At 37.4% G+C, this 10,043-nt stretch overlaps 1 protein-coding gene across 1 annotated transcript in view; it reads right to left on the reverse strand.

Annotated features, from left to right (window-relative positions):
- Positions 1 to 9,783, reverse strand: part of usp53a (ubiquitin specific peptidase 53a) — a 36,826-nt gene extending 27,043 nt beyond the window's left edge. The window contains exon 1 of the mRNA XM_008435790.3: positions 9,406 to 9,783. The gene's annotated coding sequence lies outside the window, so the exon portion shown is untranslated. The remainder of the gene's footprint in view (positions 1 to 9,405) is intronic.
- Positions 9,784 to 10,043: the final 260 nt, after the last annotated feature.

Here is a 10,043-nt window from a genome sequence, read left to right on the forward strand (position 1 = left end):
CCGGTCTACTTCCTTTTCATACAAAACAAAAAAACTATTTTGTACCTTACCGCTGTGTGCGAGTTTATTTATCTAGATAATTATATATTTATACAAGTTATGAAAAATGCTAATTTCTCTCAAACAACTTTATATGATTTTCTGAAGATCAGAAAAAAATAAACGTCAATGTCACACGACAGATTGTGACCACTGATCAAACCAAAAATAACTGGCATTATTTACTGGCATCAAATATTCACATTTATCCCGCCATTAAACTAAGAAAACAACATAAAAGACTAACCATGACTAAAATAGTACAAGTATAAAATGACTAACGGGTGAACTGACCAGCACTCACAAGAAATGGTCCTGTTTTAGCCACAAACAAATCAAAGATTTGTTTTGTGTCACTAAGCAGCACAAGAAAACTTTCTTGTTGAAAGAGTCCCTCAAACCACCAGTTTCTGTCTAAACCTGCTAAACAACCCTGCCTTGGTTTAGTTTCAGGAATCTTAAATGAATAGTTGGGTTGCCACAACATAGCATATATACATATCGAACAGTTAATTTCACAACCTGAAGTTTAGTACTAAAAGGGCAGGATTACCATTCAAACGGGCGTTTCAATCAAGCTGAAAGGCAACGGTCTCGCCATCTGAACAAGAAGCCGGTGCTCCGAAGCAACAACATTCCAAAACAATCCCTAAAGCTGTTTTAAAATAGTTTCAGCAGAAGAAAGAAATGTGTACAAACCACCTGTACTGCACACAGCACTGATGTCACATGTTCTTAACTGCTGGTATCGGTGTGACGCAAGTCTTCAAGCTGAGCCATACACCATGTTCAAAAATGATGGAAAGAAATAGCAACTACTCACTACACACGATGCAATCCCTCTTTGTTGAACTGTGATATTGCACAAGCATCAAGTATGCTCTATGGGAGTTAAACTTCACTCATTTACCAGAGAAGGAAGCTACATCAGACATCGTTGAGTCAACATAACTCAACGTCAAGCTGATGGCATGGAGAGTGATGCCAGCACATGTTTTGTGTTGTGATACTGCTGACAACAGCCAGAGTGTATATATGGCTGTGCCTTTTATGAGTCTGGAAATTTTATTGCATTACAGTGGTCCATTTGAAAAGCTGCCAGCCTCAGTTACATTATTTATATCAGCCTTTTTGTCTCAGCAGAACTGACACTTGCTGACCTCAAGGCAGTAATGCTGTCACTCATCTGAAGGATCATACGCTACATTGTGGAAGATATGGAAACTAAGCAATTGTTGCTTTTTTCAGCAACAATTGCACTAATCTGAAAGCAGGATGTCAAAGCAATTTTGCTAGCCTGAACTGACCAAGGTGCAGTCCAGGTTTGACAACTTGCTACATGTGTTTGGAGGATAGAAGGAAATATTAATGTGCCTGTTAAATTTGATCACAAGCTAAGTATTTCAAAGTAAACCCAAAAAAGAACAAGAAAAGGCTCCATTGTATTCAGCTACAAAGAAAAATTAAATGTCTGGCTCAATGTTCAGAAACCTTGGTGGAGAAAATGACCGCTGGCTGGTGTTGTTCAGATGCCAAGTTTACATCATTGCCCGGTGGAAGCCAAAATGGCCGTTAACACCCTTCCGTTTCAAGTCCAAGGTGTGAAAATGAAATGCTTTTCCTGGGACTGAGTTGTCTTCCAACAAACTCACCCTCATAAGTTCGTACATAATAAGCTTTCCCACTAAAACCCTCCGACTTCATTTCCAGATGTAACTATAATGAGCCTTACCTCACATAACACCGATTTGTTTGTTTTCATGCATTTGACTTGCATAGCAACTTATTTAAGCTCAGATTGTCTTGATTGTATTTTTGCTGATTCTACATGCCAAAGCAGTTTTTTTCCCCCTTTGAATTTCAATTTGTCTTGTTCTGAGTAATCGCATGCAAAAATCCAGCTCAGCTGGATGCAGCATGTGAGACAATGGAAGTAGAAGTATGTTTGATATGTGATGAGAAAAAATATGAAAAACACATTTCTAAAACGAGACACACTGCTCAAACAGGAAAAGTCAACCCAGAACAGAAATAGGAAAAAGTTCATCTCATACAGTACACCTTGTTCATGTTCATAGCTTTTAACCTTTTCACATGTTGATAATTTCAAATCAGAAATATTAATTTATTTCAGTGGGATTTTATGTGATGGAAGAGCACGGTGGAGTGTTGGAATAAACTGCTTTCAAACATTTTTTTAAATATAAATCTTAAAAGATTTAAGAGATTTGCCTTTGTATTTAGTCCTTTATAATTGGATACCCCTGAATAAAATCTACTAAAATCAAACGTCTTCAGAAGTCACCTAGTAATAAAATAAGCACCACATGTGTACTTTGATCTCCGTATAAATCCAGCTGTGCTCTGTAGGCCTCATAAGTTGGGAAAAAAAGACAGCATCAAAATCACCAGGGAACACAGAAGACAACTCATGGAGAAAGTTGAGAAGTTTGAAGCAGACTTGGATTATAAAACAAACCATCTCTCTGTTCAATCCATCAACTTAAAATGGCACATCTGCAAGCCAACAAAAATATGCCACCTAAAGTGACAGTTTGAGGAAGAACAGCATTAATCACAAAAGCATCAAAATGCCTCATGGTACCTCTGGAGTACCTGCACACCATAAGCCTGGCTTTTTAATGAAAGAGCAGAAAAAAGAAAACCATTGCTGAAAGAAAGCTTTCACATTGGCAAACATGCAAGAAAATGCTCTCATCAAGTGAGACTAAAAAAATTTTACTTCTTGGCCTAGTTGCAGAAAAGTCTGTATTTTAGTAAATTATATCAAACTAAGCATTTTATTAGCAGCATCAGGATGTGGGTGTGCTTTTATTAAACAGTGACAAGAAAGTAAGTCAGAGTTCGGGAGAAACCCCCCCGAACTAAACAAAGCAAAAAGTATCTATAGAAAAAACATGACGTACTTATTTCTGTAAATATCCAAAGATAAAAATGTATCTTAAGATATCAGTTGCAGTAAAAAGAAACAAGAAAGCAGGGATGCAATGATAAATTTGATTTCTGAGAAATAGGTGATTTGCCACATGAGAAGCCAATCTTATCACCTCTGCAAAGGTTTGCAAGACTACTGTTGCCAAATTAGTGACTTTGTTGCTGCATTTCGCAATTTTTCCAGGAAAAAAAAATCTGTATCCTCCAAAACCAGAATGGGCAGGTCAGGTTTTCTAAAGATTGCAACCAGCCAAAAAACTGTAATTAGTGCACACCAACTAAAGCCTAATAAAAAGGGTAAAAACTACACAAGTCAACACAATAGAAAAATGTACAAAAGTTACTTAAAAGAATACAGATATATTAGCAAGTACCTTTACTGCAACATCTTATATCCATCAAAACAGTGTCACTGCATAAAATACTGCAGGTCAGTCATTTAATTTAATAAGCCTAAAGACAAACCACTTTCTCGCTGCTTCATGCCAACTCGATCAAAAAATGTAGAGCATCTCTATGAGAAAGCCTAAAAAGAAATATTTTTCTCTTCTTGCGAGCAGTGTTGCAGGAAGCCCAGGTTTCCTTCAGTAAACAAAAGCTTTCTCGTATGTCAAACCCAGGGACGACTCATCCCCCCCCCCCACTCCACTTGTCAAAAGAAAAACAACTCAGGCTGACACTTTAAAGCGTCAAGTCAGATATTGAGGGGAGTATCAGCAGTATCGGAAAGCCTGAGGAGTCTGTAAAATATGGAGAAATACGACAGGAAGGCGCGGGGGGTCCCGTTCTAAGATTAATCTATCAGAGATCTGTTGATGGATTGCCTCATTAAGGAGGATTCAATTGATCTCCTTTATATGGTAATGCCAGGAGCTGCTGATGAATCAATCTGTGGTTAAGTGAGTCACACTTATCCGATGTCATTATGAAGTGAGAACACAAACACAACACGTCAAAGAGAGAAGAAGCACATGGTGTACTTAGAAGGCCTTCACTGTGACTGTTCAGCTTTGATAATCGTATCCCCATTACATAAGTTAATAATTCAACCAAATCCTGCAAGTGTTCTAAAGGCAAATGCTTTTTTACTATTTTAATCAAAAACAGCTATATAATGTTTTTATGGCTATTTTTCTTTTGCCCTCACAGTTTCTATTAAACCAGAAACATCAATAAAATTAGAATTAAAGCTCCTTCACAGGTAGTTTAATTCAAAACATGACAAAGTTCAGGGAACGGATCATTAAATTCGAACTGAAACAATCTGGAGAAACTATTTGTTTACCAGGTAACAACGTGGAGCCTCTGTTTCAAGAAAGAGAGAGAAAAAAAAATCTTTTGTTTGTTTTTCTAATAAAATGCTGCTCCTCAAATCCAAAACATTCCTACTTTGACATTCAGTTCATGCAAAGTTTCCCCACCACTGAATTCAGATTCTTTCTACTGGGAAATGTGACAAATTACAATGGTTTGTGTATTTATTAAGCCGCCACAACCTGTAAACACATGCTTCTCATTTCAGAAGCAGGCAATGTTCTCAGAAGTCCAAAGCATTTCTTCAAATCAAAGTATGAAGTCACATTTTTTTTCCCCCATTTCTACTGCTCTCTCTCCCCAAGTTCAAGCCTTCCAGGAATTTCAGAGTTATTTCATTTGTGGAGTTCAGGCATATGCTAAGCTTTTTAAAAAAGCAACAATAAAACCTGACTCTGCATCTAAAAAGGGGAAGAAAAAAAACAAACACAAAAAAGGAACCAGTGAAACATCTCTAATTCCCTTCGGACAGGATTCAAGCATTTGGGCAACAAAGAAGTTATCCTGTGTCGGCTTCCTGCTCTTCAGCAGACGGTCACCATGATCGGCCTTGTAAAACTGAACTGGCCAGTCACACCACGCCAGGTCAGCCATTATTTCCCACGCCCCACAGAGGAAAAAGACTCTGTGGAGAACAAAAGCAGTTCTCCCAGTTCCAGGAACCAGCTCTTGAGTAAAAGTTTTGACTGAAATACAACATCCTCCTGTCTGCTCTTGGAACTACTTCCATAAGGTCTGCCGGATTAAAAACACCTCACTATGAAACGCGATGTAGGATTACCTTCAATCAACTGTACTAAGCTAAATTACAGCAACATAGTTATTAAGCATTTAGATGGACTTTACTTTTACACTTGCTACTAAGCATAATCCAGTTTCAAGGAATTTTTTGTGGAAAAATTCCCCCAACAAGTGTTGCTGAGTCCTGTCAGTAACCTGCGTGTGACCTCAAATTAAAAAGAAGGATGAATAACTAACTATTGCTTTTAAAAGCTGCAAAATTATAAATAGTTTATCATTCTAAGCACAGCTCTAAGCTAGAAGAGAACATGAACAAGTTTGTACACACTCTATCAAAAGTAACGTCCTATATGAACCGAAGGAGCCTCCCTTAATTAGTCATTCCTGATTTCTGTTACCTTCAGCTACAAAAATGACATATCCAATATTATCTAATGAATGGAGACTAGGTTGGGCGAGGTCCCTTACTTATTTTGCCTCTTTGCACAGTAAACAGGATGGTAAAAAAATTATAGGTCACTGTTGGAAAACTGCAGATATGTCCAGCCTCTTGGGGATCACTAGAACAGTCATTTGATGCTACTTATAGGCCCACCAGTAGCTTGAGAATAATGCAACAGAATTTTCTGTCCTACCCTCTCAAAAGTAAAAATGATAAGTTAAAATCCTTATGTGAAATAAAGAACGAATGTGGGAAAGCATCTCATTCTCACTGTTCAGCATGGCAGAGGATTCGTAATTATGTGGGTCTGTTCCTCTTCCAAAAGAGGAACTTTCTTAGAGTGGAGGGTATCATAAACATTAAGCAACAAGGCATTTTCATAAAAATCTAGTGTTTTTGTTATTATCAAGTCTTCTAGCATAATAAGGATCCAAAACATAATGCAAAAAATTAAAACAGTAATGACTTATCAGCCAAAACCAAACACATATCCTGTAGAAAAATCAGTGAAGAGAGCTAACAGACAGAGGACAGACCCAGGTTAATCTACAGAGTTCCTGCAAAGAGAAATGGTTCTCTTCCCTCTGGATCCCACAACCTAGTGAAATGTCACAGGAGAAGATTAAGTTCCGTTTTATTTGTAAAAGAACATTTCAGTATAAACCGCAGGGTGCTAATATTTGACACAATTGCTTAATTGCAAAAAAAAAATGAATAAATTATTACTCCTTAACATGGAACTGTTTCAATATATAATGTCATCAAATGAAAGGTTGTCATTTAATGATCTACCAGTACGAGATAATGGAGGAATTTATTCTTACCTATTTTATAAAGTCATACATATGGGTTACTAGCAACCCATTATTGGTCAGACTCCAAACATGACAAAACTTGAGAGGGCAACAATTATTATTCTACACAACAGGCACTTTTTATTTCAGAACTACATTTTTACTTAATTTTAATGCTTTATGTTGCAGATATAGCAATAAAAGTAACATGTCCACATGTCTGAGGCGTTTACTCCGCTTGGTAAGATGGTTTATAACTATTATTTTGAGTTGAGCTCAACCTGTATGATAGACACAGCTTGGTGTTAGCATATTTAGCTTAGCATGCCGAATGTTAGCGGAATATAAGTGTTGGAAAAAAAATTGAGCCGGTGAACATTCAGTCAAATTCTTGGCTAAATTGAACAGATCTTTATGTTGAGAGCATTATTCCCGCTGTTGTGTCTTCTTATACGTTTTGCAGCAGGTTTTAATCTTTTTATTGCCTTTTTGTATATATTAGAACCAGTCTGGTTGAGGATGAATCGCCAGTCGTCAGCCTAATCTCTCCCTCCCAAACCCTCCATGGATTCTTCGAAGATTCAAGCTCCAAAAATGATTATGTAATTGTTAATACATTTCTGCAATGGAGGCTTGTTGTTACGAGTTGTAGTAAAAATGTATTGCTTCGTTCCATTTCTCATTGTGTTTTTTGTTTGTTATGATCCAGAGCCCGACACTGGCTGTCCTACTCAAAGACTATCCGATGCGGAGCATGTTGGTGTCTCCGGCCAAACGTCACAAACAGCCCAACAACCTGAAGACAATCTGTCGGTGAGTGAACATCTTTGGTGGAGTGCAGAGAGGAACTGTCTCTTAATAGAAACATAAACTGGATAAGAAATGATGGATCTGAATATCAGGTTGGTCTGTTATGTAATGTACATATCCAGTAATTTACCTGTTAAAAGAAAATGTACTCTATCGTATTGCATGAACTACTTGCTTTACTTTTTTCACCTTGTACTTTGAACAATTTCATGCATATGGTATTGAAGAAAAAGGTATCAAGCATACTGCATTTTGTATTGCACAGCTGATATGTTGGACCTTTTAATAAGCAATATGTGAATGAAAGTGACATGTGAAACATGCACATTATTCCACGCTGTAATACGTTTTGTAATTATGGTGCACGTTTTGAAATAAATGCATTTGAGAAAATCATTGCCTCTTTATTAGATGTTTATTTTCCAAAGAATTTTTAAAAGTTCAAAACAATAAAATACCCATTTAATATTAATTACAAATAACTCTTATGAAGTTAAAAAAATACTCTGTGAGAGTTAATATTAAGCTCAAACACTGAATTAGTGTTAGTAAGTGTTAAATTATTAACTCCAGCAGATTTGATATTTGACACTTTATAAGAGGTAAGGTACTAACTCTCCAAAAAGAGTTAAATTAACACTTTCTGGTGTGGACCCATATAGACACTTTAAAAGCATTGAAATCAAATCTGACAGTGTTAATTTGGGCCTGCTGGATTTGCTGTGTACTTCACGATTAGACACCTGTACCTGATAAGTGTGCTTCTTCCAAGTAAATTTGCTCAACACGCTTGCAAACGAAGACGTGACGGAGCGCTTGGAGACAAAACTGGTTCGTCAGCATGCCACTGTGTTTTTCCAGTGTTAAGGTTTTGTGGAAATGTTCCAAAAAAGACATGAGGACAAAAGCACGAGTGTTCAGGATGTATTCATGGCTAAAGATTCTATGATTTCATCGTGACTGTGCTTTGCTAGAAGAAACTAATCTGAACTCTTTAAAATGGGAGTAAACTGACCCAGTTTACGTGGTGGATGAGATAAGTGTCCGCTCTGAGTTCTGAATGAGATTGTTAAAAAGATAAAATGTGTCACCAAAACATAATAAAAGTTGCGCAATATAAGTCTGCTCTCAGTTCCCATCCCTGACTGTTTAACCTGGTTTCACACACCATAAAGAGGCACTGAACAGGAGATGTTTTGAACTGAAATGCATAACACCGTTTTAATAAATTAGAACTATTTAGTAAGATATTTTTGTGAAGCTGTACGTTTAAGACACAACAGACAAAATCTATTTTGTGGGGAATATGAATTATAACCCAAGCTCCTTTATTTCACGGTGTTTGCGAACATAGGTATCAAAATATATCTCAGGGTTGACATTTTCTTAACACTATTAAAAGCTTACATTACATCTGTAAATATACTTAAACGTTGGTATTGTCAGTAGCTTGTGTGTGACCAAAACCTATGTTAAAAAACGAACTATAATTGTTTAGTAAGTTAGTTTGTGGTAAGGAATTAGTATTCATCTTAATATTCTCAGGTATGTTGAGCCAAATGATGACATGGGCACGTAACTTGTGTCGGCATCTCAACACTAAAATGTAAACCATACTTAAAACATTTAAAATAGCTGTTTTACGCTTAATATTTTGTTGATAACCGCATTATTGCCGTTTAGTAAAATCGTTTTTGTGAGGAATATTGGTTAAATAAGAGATATTGATAAAGTTGCGAATTTTAGTCTTAGACGTAAACACATCTTTATATTTACTGTTAAACATTGGGTAATGCTGACCTCTAGGCGTTAGGTTCATATGCAACCTAAACTCCTTTATTTTGCTGCTTAAGAAGTTACGTGAAGTTATGCATCGACATGCATACATGGACCTAATATCTAAACATAAGCGTAAAACATACCTCAAGATTAGCATTACCCCATGTTTCACACTAAAAACAAAGATGCGTTAATACCCAATAGCGTAACTATCAATATTTAGCATAAAACACACAACGAGCGCGTCAACTGGCGACTTTTAAAAGTAACTACAATATGAACTCGTACAAGACAGACCGTCTAAATTACAACTATTTTGGAGGGTTTTTTTCTGTAAACATCTTCACTAGATATTTTGAAACTTGAGAAGTATTACGCTAAACATGGCTAACCAAGCTAGGCCTACCTGGTTCACCTGAGCTCCAGGTACAGCCTCCATTTCATTTCCGCCCCACGTAAGCTACTACTGCTAAACATCAGCTAAGAAAGTTTCAACAACTACAGGAGTCATTAAAAACAAAAGGCACTCACCTTTACGAGAGTGTTTCGTCCAAATAAGAGGCGGCAATATCCGTTAAAGTGCTAAAAAGCTGATAAACCGACGAACTCTGAATAAATGTGTGTCAAGGCGCGGAGAGAGACGCTGGAAAAGTACTCCACCAGTCCGGGAGTAAAAAAAATAAATAAATAACAAGTATTGTTTTACAGCGCTGAAACTCTCATGTGACTTCCACTTCGGACACGTCTCACTCAGTTCAGCTGCGATATTGTTCCCGGTGTGAAGCAGAAGCCACAGCTGCGAGCGGTGGTGGGGTTGAGAACTGACTGGTCGCTCCGTCGACTTCGGCACCTGAAATACTGGATTAGAGATGTTTTCAGAGCTGAGATGTCAAACCCCGCCTCTTCAACAACACTCGCTCTGCAGTCTGCCATGCTGCTGCTGCTGCTGCTGCACACCGCTGCCACGGCTACTGCAGGCTGAGACTCATGCACAAATACAGTAGCTTACTGGCAGGACAGTGGGAGGCTTGTTAATGTTTCTTTATAGCGATGAAGTCCGCAGTTTGTACCCCCTCTGTTCTATAGGCTCTGCTTCATACCCATTGTTTACAGTCCGCTGCTAATCTGGTCATGTCGCTTGAACTTTTTCCTCATTTTTATTGGAATTT

The sequence above is a fragment of the Poecilia reticulata genome, chromosome 18, assembly GCF_904066995.2.
Source record: "Poecilia reticulata chromosome 18, P_reticulata-male-v2, whole genome shotgun sequence".
In the NCBI taxonomy this organism is placed as follows: domain Eukaryota; kingdom Metazoa; phylum Chordata; class Actinopteri; order Cyprinodontiformes; family Poeciliidae; genus Poecilia; species Poecilia reticulata.